The sequence below is a fragment of the Corapipo altera genome, unplaced genomic scaffold (assembly GCF_003945725.1).
Source record: "Corapipo altera isolate COAL_440 unplaced genomic scaffold, ASM394572v1 141, whole genome shotgun sequence".
Taxonomy (NCBI): domain Eukaryota; kingdom Metazoa; phylum Chordata; class Aves; order Passeriformes; family Pipridae; genus Corapipo; species Corapipo altera.
Genome location: NW_020884971.1, coordinates 1373091 through 1390608, shown reverse-complemented (window position 1 = coordinate 1390608; position 17518 = coordinate 1373091). Strand labels below are relative to the sequence as shown.

At 40.1% G+C, this 17518-nt stretch overlaps 1 long non-coding RNA gene across 1 annotated transcript; it reads left to right on the top strand.

The window, feature by feature from the left end:
- The first annotated feature begins 6221 nt into the window (after window positions 1-6221).
- LOC113957557 lies at window positions 6222-15905 on the top strand. The gene is made up of 5 exons (XR_003531208.1): window positions 6222-6330; window positions 6895-6984; window positions 10971-11429; window positions 12831-12923; window positions 14679-15905. It is a non-coding gene; the product is annotated as an uncharacterized LOC113957557 (long non-coding RNA).
- The last annotated feature ends 1613 nt before the right edge of the window (window positions 15906-17518 follow it).

The following is a 17518-nucleotide window of genomic DNA, read 5'->3' as shown; positions in this document are numbered from 1 at the left end:
GAAGAGAAGCTTTGAGGTGACCTGATTGTGGCCTTGCAGGGCCTGAAAGGGCCTGAAAGAAAGATGGAGAGAGACTATTGACAAGGGCTGGAGTGACAGGATAGGAGGAATGGCTTCCCACAGACAGAGGGCAGAGTTAGATTGGATATGGGGAAGGAATTCCTCCCTGTGAGGGTGTTGAGGCCCTGGCCCAGGTTTCCCAGAGAAGCTGTGGCTGCCCCTGGATCCGTGGAAGTGTCCAAGGCCAGTTTGGAGGGGCCTTGGAGCAACCTGGGCTAGTGGAAGATGTCCCTGCCCATGGCAGGGGGTGGAACTGGATGATCTTAAAGGTCCCTTCCAACCCAATCTGTTCTGTGATTCTATAATTTGAGATTTTAGATGTTTTCAATCTGGAACATCAGCAGTTACATAACAATTATTGCTACTGCCATAAGAATCAGGTAGATGCTGGATCAATTAATTGACAGTCTCCCAGCTGTGGTTCAGAGTGACACCATTTTCACAGCATGTAGAGACATACTTTCTTGTCTCCCAGTAAACTCAGAAGATGTTGGATCCAAAAATCTCATTTTATTGGAATACAGATATTGTTCAGGTGCACATTTCTTGGCTGTCACAGAGTGCAAAAATATACTTTCTGTACCTGACAGGCTTTCTGGGCCAGTTCAGGATCTTTACCTACTTCCTCGTGTATCTCAAGGGTAATTCACTTCTTCCCCAGAGAAAAATGTAATATTGTGTCCTTGCACCCAAGGTCCAGTCGTTAACACTTGCTTTTTGCTCCTGGAAACTGGGTACAAATCAAGGTTACAGATTCCAGCTTTTCTCAGGGGAGGCCAGGGTGCATCTGAATGCCTGTAGCTGGTGGTCCTGTTTTGCTGGAACTTGGTTTATTTTTGTCATCCACCCTCCTATCTTCACACCACCATCAGATTTCTTTCCTGTGCCTGCAGACTTGACTTTCTGATCCTGTCATGTGGCCTCCTCTACTCACCCCCACTTGTCACTCACTAACCAAAATAGGAGCAGATCGCACATTGATCACAGAATCCCAGACTAGTTCAGCCTGGAAGGGACCACAGTGAGTCACTGGTCCCACCTCCCTGCTCCAGCAGGGCCATCCCAGAGCACATGGCACAGGATAGTGTCCAGAGGGGTCTGGAATATCCCCAGGGAGGAGACTCCAGCCCCTCCCTGGGCAGCCTGTTCAGAGCTGGGTCACTGCCCAGCAAAGAAGTTCTTCCTCCTGTCCAGGGGGACCTTCCTGGGCATCAGTTGCTGCCCGTTCCTCCTGTGCCATTGCTGGGCCCCCCGAGCAGAGCCTGCTCCATCCTCTGCCCCCTCCCTGCAGCCCCTGACACACCCTGGGGAGGGCCCCTCTCAGCTATCCCTGCTCGAGGCACAACAGGCCTGACTTGAAGCCTCTGATTGCCTTTTGTTTATATTCAAGAAATATTGTATTGAAGAGGTCCAATCATATTTTATCATATTATTTTGAAATCAAAGACTAAGATACAAAAGAAGCAAAGGTATTATTTTCAAACTAATTAGAGAGCTACTTGCATTGCTATAACCAACATGAGGTCATAGACCAAACGAGTGGGTCTGTTCCCTTCAGTTTTAAACAGAGCTTTCAGCTCCTGGAGCTCTTCTTATTCACTTTTTCCCTGGTGTCCTTATCTGAATATACCTCTGCATGTACTATAAACGTACTTTGTCTTGACTTTCCTCTTGCTCTTGGTGTTCCTTGTCAGTTCTGATAACCCACATCAATGTGCCTTGACATCTAACTGTAGCAGTGTATTGGGACGAAGTTGGGATGTAATTTTTTGTCTGTGTTTGGCCCTAGCCACCTGCAGAAGTTTATAGTTTTTCCTGCTAAGTCCTCTGATAAAGCAGTGAACTTGGCCTTGGAGGGAGAGCTTCTGTGTAAACTGTTTTAATTGGTCTACTGTGATTGGTCAATGGCTCGTCAAGGGCATTTGGAGGATAAAGTGAAGACTATGTGATGAAGGCTCTCCCCCAGCCTCAATTGGGAAAGACCCCCTTCAACTGCCTGCGCCTGCGTGAGGGGATTTCCAAGGTGCTCACGCATGCGCAGGAGGGGTGCACTTACATAACCAAGGGGGTGGGATTGAGAACCCCTGACGGGGCGGTACTGGCCACACCTCCCCGGGGAGGTGCTCTCAATGAACTTTATAAAGACAGACACGTTTTTCTTTGGGGTGCTGGCTCTTCACAATGGACCAAGTTGCTTTTAGCGGGGACGCCTGCTTGAAGGGGGAGCCTGCCACCCCTCCGGAACACGCAGCTGCCACAGAGAGACTTCATTACTGGTTAGGATGGGTAAGATTATCTTATAGGTGACACCTGGGTGAGTATGGGGTGTCGAGCCTTCTTTCTAGGGTCTTTTTGTGCACTTTTTCCTCTGCCCTAATCCTTTTCCCTCAGGCGCCTGTTTTTTCCCCTTTTCCCTGTTTGCCACCTTTCATAATAAATAACTATTTTGCCAACTAGCAACAGTGTTTTGGTTTTTCATGTTCCAGAATCCCTTGAACCTGTTTTTTCCTTGATATAGTAACTTCCTCCCCGTTACAAGCAGTCAACCCCATTTGCCAGCTGCCCATGTGGGAGTGTCCATGGCAGCTCATGGCTCATTTCATTGTTTCAACTTATGTCAATCTCAGCTTCACTTCTGTGTCACTTTTCTCTGCACAGTGACAATATTCCTTGCTTCCATTAAATTAGTTTCTCATCCAAATGCTGAATTGTTTTGTAAATAGCTGAAAATAAATCAGTTTATTTTTTTGGATCTTCTGAAAACTTAGCACAAGGATAACCTTGTAGTTAAGCAAACTAAAAAGACTGCAAAGAGGACAACTGTAGATGGGCCATAATATATGAAAATCTATCCTGTAGTTCTTATCCTTTAGCTAGAGAGGGAACTACAGTCAAAAGTATTACAAGGTAACATTCATTGCATCAGAATATCATTACTGGTTTTACCATGATACAGGTCAATGTAGCTACCAAAATGTCTGTTTCTTTAGCATTGAAATCTATTTTAACTTATTTCTTAAGAAATTAATTGTACAGGAAACTGCATATATACTAGAACACAAGGCAGCAGCCTTGTACATAGGTACATTAGCTCATGCCCAGCTTTAATCAGATGTAGTCATGCACATCTACGCTTTTAAAATGTCCTGACAGGTTGTTGAGATCTGACTCTGATCATGACAACAGGCCATTTCCCAAGAAGCTCTTAGATTCAGGTTTTAGCAGAGACACTGTCAAATCAGTGTGTTAGTTACATATATAAAAATCAATACTTTAGACAAGTTATATATTTTTTTTCCCTTCAAAGACTAGGGCTGAAAAAAATATTGTGGGGGCTTTTTTCCCTTCCATTCCTTTTGGGGAAAAAAAGAAAAAGAGATGTTTAAATTATCTAGCTGATGCTTTATACTGTGATATTTTATGTTAGGTTGCCTCAGCCATGTCCAATGATAAAAAGTTAGATGATGTAATTACGTGACTTGCATTGAGTTATCTCAATATGACATACCAGGCAGGATGTCATATTAAAAGACACACTTTCCTGGAAACTGCAGATAAATTTTCTGCGAATGGGAAGCAGTTAGTAGTGCCTGCCCCAGGTAGCAACATCAGGCCTGACATTCTGCAGTATATTTATTATTGATTTGGTGGATGGGTTGGTGAATGTTGCTGATAACAGAAAGTTCCTTAGACTAAAGAAACCCTCACAGAATAGCAAGATTTCCCAAAGGATCAAGTCAAACTGGGTGACTGAATAATATGGTGATAACATAGTGCTGATGATATGTTGATAAAATGAAATGTAAAACCTTAATACATTAATGTAGAAGGTAAATAATCTCTTCCAACATGGCTTACCTTTTTAATACATCATTGGGTTCAGAATCAATACTGCTGAGGTCTTACTGAAGGTGGATCTAAATTTCCCTATGGATCATGATTCTGTTTCCACTGAAATTGATGCAACATCAATGAATGCTCAAAATTAACAAAAAGTGGAAATACTATAAATCAAAATTTTTAGGACATTTCGAGCATCCTCTAGGAAGCTTCTTTTTTTTTCCTTAGCTCTGATTTTGCTGTGCCTTTCCATGTTGCTTGTTTCCATGTCATCAGTATTATTATCAGAAAGGCTTTAAACATTTACAGAGGCTTTACATATAATCACTATTCCAGAAAAAAAAAGTAATAAACTCAGATAAGAGGAACACTAGCAAAAATGAATAAATGATTTCTTCCTTGAGAAATGTTTCCTCCAATATATTCTTCTAGATCTTCTACATCTTCCTGATGAAAAAATTATGTTCTCCTCATTTTGTTTGTTTGATGTGTCCAGTCTGGATAGGGTGGTTTGTTTTGTCATCAAGTGCTGCCCACAAGATGTTTTTTTCTGTTTGCTCTCAGTAGGAGAAGAGAGCAGACAAATAAGTGACATGTTGTGACACAGCTGCAATACTTTCCTTAAAAAATCCTGAACACGAGCAAATGTTTGCACCCTGTTTTACACGAGATCCTTTCATAGTTCATTTTCAGTCTTCTTGCTGGCCTGAGTTTGCTGTTGAACATCTATTTCAGCTGATTGCTTCTTTTGTTTAATTCTTGTTTCAGTTAGCTGCACTCACTCAACTTCAGCTGCTGCAGTTTGCCTCTTAAGTTTCCAAGAGTCAGTGGAGAAAGGTTTTGCTCTCAGACCATGCCATTGTACTATGGTTCTCAACCTGTTTCATGACACCAATGTGGGAGGAGAGGCTGATCCCCCAAGGGCTGGGCAGCCCTTCAGAAGGGCCCTGAAGGTGGGAGAGAAGGGCAGAGAAGAACTGTTGGAAGTTCAACAAAGGCAAATGCAGGTCCTGCACCTTTAGAGGAACAACCCCAGGCACCAGCCCAGGCTGGGGGGGACCTACTGGGAGAGCAGCTCTGGGGGAAGGCCCTGGGGGTCCTGGTGGACAACGAGCTGTCCCTGACCAGCATTGTGTCCTGGGGACAAGGAGGGCAGTGGTGCCCTGGGGGCATCAGGAAGAGCATTGGAGCAGGGCAGGGAGGGGATCCTGCCCCTCTGCCCAGCTCTGGGCAGGCACATCTGCAGGGCTGGGCCCAGCTCGGGCTCCTCAGCACAGCAGGGCCAGGGAGCTCCTGCAGCGGGGCCAGCGCAGGCTGCGGAGATGCCCAAGGGATGGAGCAGCTCTGGGAGCAGCAAAGGCTGAGGGAGCTGGGGCTGTTCAGCCTCCAGAGCAGAGCCTGAGAGGGGCCCTCCCCAGGGGGTGTCAGGGGCTGCAGGGAGGGGGCAGAGGATGGAGCAGGCTCTGCTCGGGGGGCCCAGCAATGGCACAGGAGGAACGGGCAGCAACTGATGCCCAGGAAGGTCCCCCTGGACAGGAGGAAGAACTTCTTTGCTGGGCAGTGACCCAGCTCTGAACAGGCTGCCCAGGGAGGGGGTGGAGTCTCTTCCCTGGGGATATTCCAGACCCCTCTGGTTATAATCCTGTGCCATGTGCTCTGGGATGGCCCTGCTGGAGCAGGGAGGTGGGACCAGATGACCCACTGTGGTCCCTTCCAGCCTAATCCATCTGGGATTGAAGGAGGAAGCTTAGGCCCTCTGCCTCCTGCCCTGTCTCCCAAACAACCAGTACAACAAGAGTAGCAGAAGAAATATAGTCATGATGTAGATTAGATACTATTTTTGTGAAACATGAAAGGAATTTTTTCCTATGTATGTTGTATTTATGGAGACAAGGTTTTCAACACAGACAGCAAATCACCTCAGAAGTTAAAGTAGGATATCTCTGGGCTGTTAAACCACAACTTTTAAATATCTTTTCCCTGTGGTTGTTAAGTGGTTAATCCAGAGGGCTTTAAAAAGAAAGAGACTTCAAACTAGTCTTCCAACAATCTTGTACAAACTTCTAGAAATTTTTGTTCAAAATTGTCTTCCAGTGTTTGTATTTAGTCATTTATCTACCTGTTAGTGACTGTCAGGGCTGTGCAAATCACACATGTAAATATGGCTTATTCTGTCTGTAATTCTATCAACATTTTTGTGTAGAGCATCAATACAAGTAATTTGCTGCACAAGAACAAGCATTTGTTGTACTTTATTTTCTCTTCAATTTAGAAATAAATCAATCAGAAATGCTGCTATCCATATACTGTTAAAAAGGAGAATAAAGTTCAAAATTTTAATTACCATAATCATATTAAGTTTGCATTTGGACTCAAAGGAGACAGAAGAAAAGGATGATGGAATTTCATCTGATCTTCTTTTAGGACCAGGTGAGAAAAATCAGTTTAAGGAAGACATAGGGAGGAAATGGAAAGTGTTGAAAAATAAATGAAGGCATCTTGTCTGGTGGTGAATATACTACGACCAAAGAAAATGATCCAATGGAGATGAAAAATATGACATTGGAAAGAGAGGTCTATATGTGTAAAATATCTCGACCAAAGTTGAAGTAGAAATATTAAGGAGTAAAGTCAGCTAGGTGTAAAAACACCTGATAAAAAATATAAAGGTGGACAATAAAAAGAACAGTGCTGGAGGTTAAGATAAATAAAATATGTTGAAGTGTCAAAAAGGAGAAGGTGATGTTGAAGAAGACTGTAAGACACTTTAAAAATAGTTCGGAAGCACCTTTCATATGAAATATGTACAGTAAAAATAATACATCAAACCTATATATACAGCTTAAAACTCAAGCCTGAGCTTGAAACTGAACATGTGCAAATATGAGAATTGCTAGTTCGCTTTACAAGTGCCTGAGTTCTCCTGGCTGCCAAGGGAGCTGGTGTGGGACCTTTTCAAATAAACTTTTACAGTTGTTTATTCCACCCATTCAGCAGGATGACACTCCCAAGAAGAACTGAAATGCAGCAGGAATGAAGGAGGTGATGCCCTTGGGAAGTCATTTGTTTGCCTCATCATTTGCAGTGAGTGATTAAATCAGGTGTAAGACGATGTAACTGTTGAGTCAATTAAGATTTAATCAGGTCCTTTTTTGTGGAACAGTTTGTAGTGGTTTATGGGGGGTTCCACCTTTTAATGTTCAACTTTACGTGAAAAACTTCAGTTTTGCTCTGAAATGTATTAGAGTTGCTTGTACGTGCAACCACTGTGTGGAAACCAATGCAGTAGACATAATTGAGATACAAAATACACGAGGATAGATAAATAGATAGATTGAAATTAGGATAGCCACAAAGAGGTCAGCTTCATACAGAAAGTATTCCCTTTTTTTCTCACCATTTTGAAAATTCCATCATTTTAGAAACATGTTGAAAAGTATATTGAAATTAGTCATAAAAGTGTAATTGCTTACCTTTCTTTTTTATTGGTTTCAATAATACAGGGCAAAATATAGTAACAAATCAATGTTATAAATAGCCATAGGAATAGGAATTTTTTTTCCCAAAGGGAGATGGTTATATCCCAAAGGTACAATGCACTCAATAAGACTGATGGTGATAAAAGAGAGAGTAATAAAAGAGAGAACAGAAATTTCAGTGGAATATTTGTATGGAGGTAGAGAGAGATATATAATAGTTTATATCATACAGTATCATTTATGCTCCATTTTTGTTTAAATGCATCATTTACTGCTTTTATTTGCCACAAAACATTGATGTAATCCAGATTGGCAGAATTTTTCCACCTTTTTTTCCAGTTTTCAGTTTGAATTGTTTAGAATAAAAGAGAAGAAAAGCTATGTGGGAGGATAATAATTGATAATATTTTGCAGTAATGAGATAAAACATTTGTTTTTTTTCCAGGCTGCACAGAAAGCATGTCAAAAATACCATTCCTGGGGAAAAAAAAGTTATTGCAAAAAAAAAAAGGCACTTTTTGTTAATTAAAATTTTGCATAACTTTAAGTGTTAAATAATTTTTAATGGCTTAAATAGAATAGTACCAGGAAGAGTTGGTAAATTGCAAAGATTCCCCATTTATGACTGTGAATAAAAATATTGCATTAATATTTTTTTTAAGTTAGGTAGGGAGGGGTTGTTTGTTTATTTTAAACAAAGCAGTTGGCATCAGATTTATCACTGTAAGATGCATGACCTTAAAAGTAAATTAAAGGTAGCTTCCATTTTAACGTAGAGATTTAAGGAAGGTTTTGAATGTCCTCGGTTCTAATTGCTCCAGTTATTTTTTATTAATGACATTTCACTAGCTGGCACTGAATACAGCTTTTCCTTAGATCCAGCAGTTTCATCCTAATTCATTTCCTGCCTCTGAAACATTTCAGGATACTACTCTGTTTAGATTCCCCTAAAACTTATAGCTCAGAATAACAACAGCATTCTATTGGGAGAAATTGGTTTATGTCTTTAAGGGAGACAGAAGAATGTCTTCCCAGACACCTATCCCAAACTCCTCTCACCTATTCTCTCCATGAACACAAATTTTAAATTCCACTAGCTATCCAAGCAGGATGCCTGGGAGATCTATGTACAACACCCACTCGCTTTGGTGGTTTTCTTTTCACCTTGCCTTTCTTATTTTCTGCTTCTAAAATCTCACTATCACAGACCAATCCTCTGGCTTCTCCTCTGAGCTTTCCATTACATTTTAGGAGCCAAATTAGTTGGTATAAATTGTGGGTGAAAGTGTGAGAAGATTGGATACAGTTCTCCGTTACTCTGCATGGGATTTGCTGTGTCACTCAGCAGAGTCTACATATGGTATATTTTATATATATACACTATATAAAATATAAATATGCATTATAATATATAATATATTTATTTATATATTTTATTTACTATTCAAACTTCAGTAAATTTACAGCTGGTGGGAAAGGTCTTTACCCAGAGCTTGGCTCACTCTTGTACAGTAATATGGACTGGATATGAAATTTGTCTCTGGAGGTGTCCAAGGAAGGACTGGACGTGGCTCTCAGTGCTCTGGGCTGTGGGACAAGGTGGGGATCAGGTACAGGTTGGACTCGATGGGCTAGGAGGTCTTTTCCAACCTTAATGATTCTGTGATTCAGCAGATCCAGGGATTTGGTTTGTGCCCATGTTACTGTCTCTTCTTTTGCTCTACAATACCAAATATAAGACATAGAATCTTAGTGAGCTAAATCAATGAAAGCATATTTAAGAGTAAGATCTCTTGAGTTAAAAATATTTATTAATACTCAACAAAAGTATAATACTCATAATCTGCAAAGCAGTGTAAAGTAGTTAATTTATTTAATTCTCTCTGCTTCTCCCTGATGATAAGGGACTTCTGATGTAGGTAGGTGCTTGAAATTTAGAGTAGCAGCTATATCAACAGCTGTGAACTTCACTGCTGTCACTATAAACAAAGGAACTTGTCCCATTCTTCCCCAAAATACAGCTGCTGCAATCAGGAAGAAATATCTGGAAATCTTTTCAAACATTGAGGACAGACATTGGTTATTCATGTTTCTCAGTGCCAAATTTTTAGGTTTCTCTTCTTTAGTAAAGAAGAATTGATCTTTGGATCTGGGAGGTAAACCTTCCACAAACTCCAATTGCAAAGATCAAGGAATAAATGGAGGGAGGAAAGCACCCTCTGTTTGCTATCAGTCTGTCCTAACCAAAGCAGGCTTGTTGGCAGTTTCAGTTAAACTGCATCTGCCAGTGTCACATCTGTCCAGTGAAAGAAGGAGGAGTTCAACCATCTCACTTGGGCACGTTTCATTAGCAAAGAAGTCAAAACCTTGTTTACATAGAAATCTGTATGAATTATGACATTGGATTGAGCATAGGAATTTTTATATGTATGTGTATATACTACTGAGGGACTGAAGTGAATCTCAAATTCAAGCACAGAGGAAAAGCAAAAGTATAACTTTATGCTATAATTAAGGTCCTAATAAAAACTGGGCATATTATTCTGGTATGCACTAGTAGCCTGTTTGGCTTTGAAATCAAATTAATTGTTCTGTGCTGTCCCTGTTATTTGATCACTAGATACTTGGGTTTGTTTTGATTATCACTCTGAAGGTAATTAAAAGATAATCACCATGTCACAAACACAAGTGCCCAATCCAGCCAAGTAAGAAGGAGAGGAACATGCTGAATGACATCTTTATTCTTTTAAATTAGCACCTTCCAGAGTCCTGCTGTCACCCCAAAATATATTCTAAACTCCATAAGTTCTTTGGGCTTCTTAATGCAGTGAATGGAATTGGGTATCAGGTGTAGAAAAGCAGTAGAGTTCCAGTTCTCTGCAGCATTGAGCTGTTCTGCTCAGGTGAGACCCCCCTGCAGAGCTGCCTCCAGCCCTGGGAACAGCACAGCAAGGACATGGAGCTGCTGCAGAGAGTCCAGAGGAGGCACCAAGATGAGCAGAGGGATGGAGCAGCTCTGCTGGGAGGAAAGGCTGGGAGAGTTGGGATTGTTCAGCCTGGAGAAGAGAAGCTTTGGGGTGATCTAATTGTGGCCTTGCAGGGCCTTGCAGGGCCTGCAAGAAAGATGGAGAGAGACTATTGACAAGGGCTGGAGTGACAGGATAGGAGGAATGGCTTCCCACAGACAGAGGGCAGAGTTAGATTGGATATGGGGAAGAAATTGTTCCCTGTGAGGGTGTTGAGGCCCTGGCACAGGTTTCCCAGAGAAGCTGTGGCTGCCCCTGGATCCCTGGAAATGTCCAAGGCCAGTTTGGGGGGGGGGCTTGGAGCAACCTGGGCTAGTGGAAGGTGTCCCTGCCCATGGCAGGGGGTGGAACTGGATGATCTTAAAGGTCCCTTCCAACCCAAACCATTCTATGATTCCATTCATGTTAGGTAAGTGTCACAGTGTGGCTGTAATATTTGCAAGCTAATGAGTCAGCTGTATGTGTCCAAAAGAGCTACTCTGGAGAGTGCTAATAAGTGGAAAGGATAAAAGTGAAAAAAAAAAAGTAAACAGCTGAGTAATTCTCTGTCCTTTTTGTCTCACAGCTGGGGTGAGGTCAAGTTTTCCTTCTTAGGAAGTATTGCAGAAGAACACAGTGTACAGCAAATAAATGCATGGAACAGGCACCTGCAGCTGACAGCAGTTAAACAGCTGAAAACAGAAGCTGAAGCTCTCTGTGTATCCCTATGAGCTCATTCCCCTGCAGCGCCATTCCTCCCAAGTCCCCTGTTATGTCATTAGTTAATCCACTTGCAGTCTGTCACTGCAGCTCAGGCTATAAAACCTTTGGGGAATGGGCAGTTGTTTGACCATATGCCATCCATTGAAAGTCCTTTACAGGCAACTGAAATATAAGCACCAAGATGCCCAGATTGCTCTCATATGACAAGCTTAATTTGGTGATCTGAAGGAAACAATGGAATCACCATATAAAATACAACTACATAAATCAGTAATAAGCATATACTGTGAGGAATTATCCTAAATGGACTGAGAAGTTGTAGGTGAATATTTTTATACTGTAGGGAATTATCCTGAATGGACTGGGAAATTGTAGGTGAATGTTTTTTTCCCTTTTGTATGAAGGACATTGTCTCTGACAGAGTTAAAGAGCAAAAGATTAAATAATGATGGAGCATTAAGTAAAGAGTGAAATAGGAATGTCACCAATATTTTAAATTACAACTTCTACCTCAGACTGAAATGATTATTCACTCAACATTGTTAAACACCAAAATTATTAGGAATAAATAGTAAAACTTTCAAAAAAAGCTTTTTAAATATATCTGAAAGTTGGGAGGCAACCAGGTTTCAACCTGAGTTTCCCTGTTGAAATGAGTTTATTGAATTCATTCCTGTTGTAATATTGATAATGTTGGATCCCAGCTATCTTTGTGTGCTTGTAAATATGCAGGGGATCACAAAGCTTATTATGTTTGTTCACTTGAAAAATAGGACATGCTTTAACTTAACTCTCAATAGATAAGATTTTATGAAGGGATTACATTCCTTTTTTCCTCCTGGACCACTGTTTGTGCTACTGATGTCCCCTGCTATGTGTATTCTTTCTGTTCTTGTACCTCATTAAACAGATAGAGAAAATCCCATGGGATTTTAATACGTATTTAAAGTACTTTAAAAAACTCGTGTGTTAGCATGCTGTCCGTCCAGCTTTCTTATGCTTGTCTTCATGGTCAGTGCAAATAGTCTCCTGAAAACAGTTGAGATAGTTTGTTACTCCCCACCTCAGTAAAAATAATAGAATATTTCAACTCTTTGGTAATAATTGTTTACCCTCACCAAGTAAATTCCTAAAGCATTCTAGAGAAAATAGAAAATTTGCTTTCCGATGCATTTAGTCCCCATCACATCCCCAGAAATAATAGGACCTAATATTAGTGGTGGTTCTGTTCCATGTGAGAGAGAGGAATGCTGTTAGAGGGATAATGTGCTCCACAGAAACATTTAATGCAGCATAGGATTGTTCCTGTCTGGTTCATTCCCAAACAGATCTTTCAGCAAGAGAACCATACCAGAACAACTTTCCTAAAATGCACTAAAATGCACATCTGAAATACTCCTGCCAGACCAAGGTTGTCACTGCTCCACTGACCAACCCCATTAAACAAAAGATAAAATCCTCCCTCCTGGACCTCATATTCCCTGTTTCTGCTTGCAGAAGTGTGAGTCCCAAAGTGAGAGTCAAGAGGCAGAGCCGTGTTATTCCAGCACTGAACTGTGGAGTGTTACCCATCTTCGACTCCTACACCAGTGATCACCAGCCATGCTGGGGAAGCTGAGAGAGCTGCAAAAACCACAAGCAGCAATTTGATTTCATTTGAAATATCACAGCCTGGCAGAGCTGCTTGGCTAATTAGTGATCCATAACTTTGTTGTTCTGGCAGGTTCATGAAGTGGCAGCACTGGAGGATTCACTCTAGGAAAGACTTCATTGGAAAAATTGAATTTGGAGACAGGCTATTATGGCTAAATAATGGGTAAATATTTGCTCCTACTTGCTCAAATATATTAATGTGTAATCTGGGTTTAATTAATTCATGTTGGAAAATTGATAAATGGCTTCTTAGTTCCCTTTGTATACCTGTAACTTAGAGAGTGTAAAATTTCATCCTTTATGAACTCTAGATATGGTTTAATGTAGTGACTTTTCATGTTATTTCAATGGAACTAAGATTTATACTCCAGTAACTTTGCCCCACTGCAGCATTCAATTAAACTGAACTGTTGTGGAGTTATGTGCATTGTCTATATGAACATAAACTAATTCCAAAGTTATTGGCTTATGAATGCATTTTCTTGTATGAAGAATACCTACAAGAACCACAGCTTTACCCACAATGCGTTATACTACTTGAGTCTTAGAAGATGCTTGACCCAGAGTCCCATGGCTAAAGGGATGAAATTTTTGTGATTTTTTTTTGGTACTTGCATGGTAGCATGAAGGAGGGCTCTTTTCAAGTGCTGCATCTACTTACAGCTTCCTGATTCTGAACTAGCTTTGAATCCAGCCTACCCAGTGCTCCAAGACAGACTCATCAAAAAGTATTTGCATAAGGAGCAGCAGCATGAAACCCCATGTACCTGATCAGTGCTGAAGTCAGGGAAAGATGCTACAGCTCTTTTAGTAATCCCAGAAAATAAGCAAACTGATATCTTCTGCATGTTTCCTCTGCATCAAAATCAGTGTGGGCAAGGGAGGGGATTTTGACTTTTTAGTCCTGTAAAATTCCCCAAGTTCTAAATTCTGAATTTAATTTAAATCCTTCATATGGTCACTAGGACTAACTCTCCTTGCATCTTCAAAATGACAAAAGGGCTAATGATGCAGTAAACAACCTTGATTCTCTCCCTCTCTACAACCTTTTAACAACTGTCATTGCTTCAGCTTCAGGAGGTTGTGTGATCCAATTAGGGCAAATTGAATAAGACTGCTTTTATGCTAAAGCATGAGAAAGTTAATTGAAATCAATCCATGTTTAGTGAAAATGCTGGAGACATCACTGATAATTTAAAGCAATTAAAAGATGTCATCCTGAAGCAAGACAGAAACATTAAATCTAAGAGTCTGTTAAAGAAAACTATCTAAGATATTTAAATTATATTATTCAGCTCAGATAGACTAGAGATAGCTGAAACAATTAGAAATTGGGAGGCATAAAATCAGCAATGTAATCTTCTTGAGCTGTTTTAAGTTATTTGTTTTTTCAAAAATCATAGATTTTTTTAAAAATCCCATTTGTGACATTGGTGAACAAAGGTGTGCTAATGGATTTGTAAATTTTTGGACTTGCAGATCTCCAGTTCTCATTGATGGGCAATTGTGCTTTGAGAAAATTTAAACTGAAACACATTTTTTAGGTAAGTAGTAAATGTCTTGTTCACAGGATGCAAAACATTGCATTTGGTAGATGTGAAGGTTAAAATCCAGTCTCTTGGCTTTATCAAATTCCTAAATATGGCAGGGTAATTATGATGGTTTTCCGATCTCAAGCCCTTGTATTCATCATGAAATCATAGAACTTCATAGAATTTCCATTAAGGTTGGAAAAGACCTGCAAGATCCTCAAGTCCAACCTGCTGAGGGGATGAGGATTGAGAGCTGCACAGTTCTGTGACATTCTCATTTATAAGGTTCATCTTAGCACGAGTAATAAGACAGAAGGTAAAGAATAGAATCAAAAAACATTTGAAATATTGTCTGTAACATTCCTGTTGTTATTTTGTACGTTCAGGCTCTGGACCAGACATGATGGACCTGCCTCTGTTAACTCTCACCTCTAGCAGGACTTGTGCAGCTCATTAAGAAGGTTTTAATGCAATGACATATGCTGGTAACACTGTACAGACACGGAAATGTATGAAAGATTAATTCTATACAATATCCCATAGGCATAGACTGAAGACAGCTAAAATTAATCTGCCAAATACTAGTAATTGTCTTTTATGGTCTGTCAAAATTTGTACTTGCAGATTTGTATAAATCTTTGTCGTGGCAGTTTCTCTCTCAGCCACAGTTAAGCATATGGAGGTTTAAAAGGACTGAGCCTGAGTCAACTGCACAATGAATGTGTCTTGCCAAAGCTTCTTAAAACAAGCATTTAAGATCATTTTACTTGTTATATGTATGTTCCACTCCCAAAGCCTGGATTATCCAATCCAGCCCTGGTTCCTGGGGGGTTTGTAGCACGTCCAATGGTCCTGATCATCAGGTGCAGACACCCTCCCTTGAGGGCTGTGGTGCACACCAGGCTTTCATCCAACATGGATTAGGTATGACCAACACCTGGCAGAGGTGGTGCTGGAAAGCCTTCCTCAGCACACCCATAGGAGATTGAGGAAGATGAGAGTTTTGATTCCTCAGAACAGAAAGGGAATATAACATCTGAAAGACTTTGCACTCTTGCTGAGAAACACAGCCTTGGGGTATGTATCAGATAATTTTTGTTAACTGTGTTATTAATTGTGTTTGCATTTGAGAGATGTTCCTTCTCTTCATGTGCACTAGTGCCCTCCTACAATAACGGAGGCTTTCACTCTGCCCTGTTGGAGTGAATGCTACTGATAATGTTGATAGTAGAGTGTCTTTTTTCCTTCATAGTCCTTCACCTTGTAGTCTTGGGCAAGGTAAGAATCTTGGGCTGAAATACTTTTTGCTTTTCCTCCCCTTTTTAAACTTTTATTTTAAGAGAAAGCATACTCTCATTCTCGTGAGTGTAGAAAAAAGATGCGTTAGACACCTCAAGACTTTAAAACCAGAGCACAATTTATTACTTTTGAACCAATTTAATAATTTTTTTTTGCTTTAAAAAATGCTTTGACTGTGCAATTCTGAAAGATACCCTTCATTCCTCTGTTTATCTGTGTTCAACTGGAGGTGGAAGGAATAATCTAATTCTTAGTTAAAAATTGGAAGCAAGTTATTTTCTTTAATATCATCTGTTGATCTTCCATGATCTGTGAGCTGCATTATGGCAGAAAATTGTGCCAACCTTTTGGTCAGTCTTTATTGACATTAAATGCTGAACTTTCTGTGCTTGTTTCTCAGAAAAAATCTCCTTGTTCTCCTTCATGCTATGAATATTTTGTTATCTCAGAGGATATGTTTGTTATTGGTCTGTACTACTGTGGTGCCTACTAGTTCTAACTGTGGTTGACATTTTATGCACACAAAGTGATGATAGGAGACAAAAAAATATTTTCTCAACAGGGCAGTGAGAAGGTAGAAGAAAATAAATATTTTATCCCAAGAAATGCATTGATTTGTTTGGATCATTCAGTAATTATGAATAATGTCAGGAAAGGAGACTGGAAAGCATCTGGTATTCGGTGCCTTAATCATAAAATCTTTCGTTCTCTCAAAATATTTCTGATAAAAAAAAGACCAGAAAGCTAAAGAAGCAACTCTGCCCACAAAAAATTCTCAGGACTTCTCTGCACATACAATGTATAGAACTTTAAAATTCCTGTCTTTTTAAATGTGCACCTTCTAGTAGCTCCAGAAACAAATAAACAAAAAAAGTTTTCTCTTTCTAGACCTAAACTGAACATGGAAACTTAAGCTAAACTAGCACGCTACAAGAGATTTAGCTCAACTCTCTGGGTGGAGTGTCCTTTGTGAAATTTGAACAATAGTCAGTGAAGTCTCAGTTTAGCTGAACTGGTTTTCCCTGTGCTTCCTCTTAGCTATATATATCACCTCTAACAAGTTTAGTTTTCATCCATTTTTGTATTACACCACAAACTCTCTCTGAAAATACCAGGCCTTATTTCCTATGCAAGATGTTTAATCAAAAATGACCCACAATTTCAAGCATGAATGCCCAACATCTCATTATTAAGTGCTACCTGGGACATTTTAGAGTGCTCTAACCTCAGCTGGGATGTGGTGACAGGATTTAGGAGGCCACTGATATTTTACAGTTTAGGTAATCATTTATCTATCCTTAGTGTTTGGTATTAAAAAACACGTGGAAAACCAGGCTGTTAGAGTTTTGTATCAGCAGGGAAATTCTTGATCTCTATGACCTTGGTCTAATTTGAAACCTCAAGAAATCAAGTAAGAGCCAGCCCAAAGAAAGGCTCTTGAGTTAATTCGCTTTCTCTGCTTCTTGACTTCTCAAGGGTTTCACTACAAGGACACTTTCCAGTTAGTTCATGAATTTTTTAGACACCTTTCATCACTGACCTTCCACTTCAATTTGAAGAGAACAGCAAGGTCTGGGCAAAATGACATTGTTACTATTGTCTTTTAATTTGTTTATTTCGACCAAACACAAATATCCAGTCTTTTTAATCGTATTTCCCTAGCAAGTCTCACTAGTCTGAGAAGAACATTTCTCCCTATTTTAATCTTTAAAACTGTGGTATTACTTTGTGAAATGCAGCATGAAAAATGGGTTGGGAAAACTGATGACTACAGCTGAAAATTGGTTTCTTTTCTCATAGTTCAATTGTCTCAAAGTCGTTCAGGGGTTGTTTGTTTTCTTTTTTGAAAGAATAAGCTTTTGAGATCCATTCATTTTTGGGAAGAATGCAGATTATAACTGGGTGCTATCCAGCTACCAGTGATACA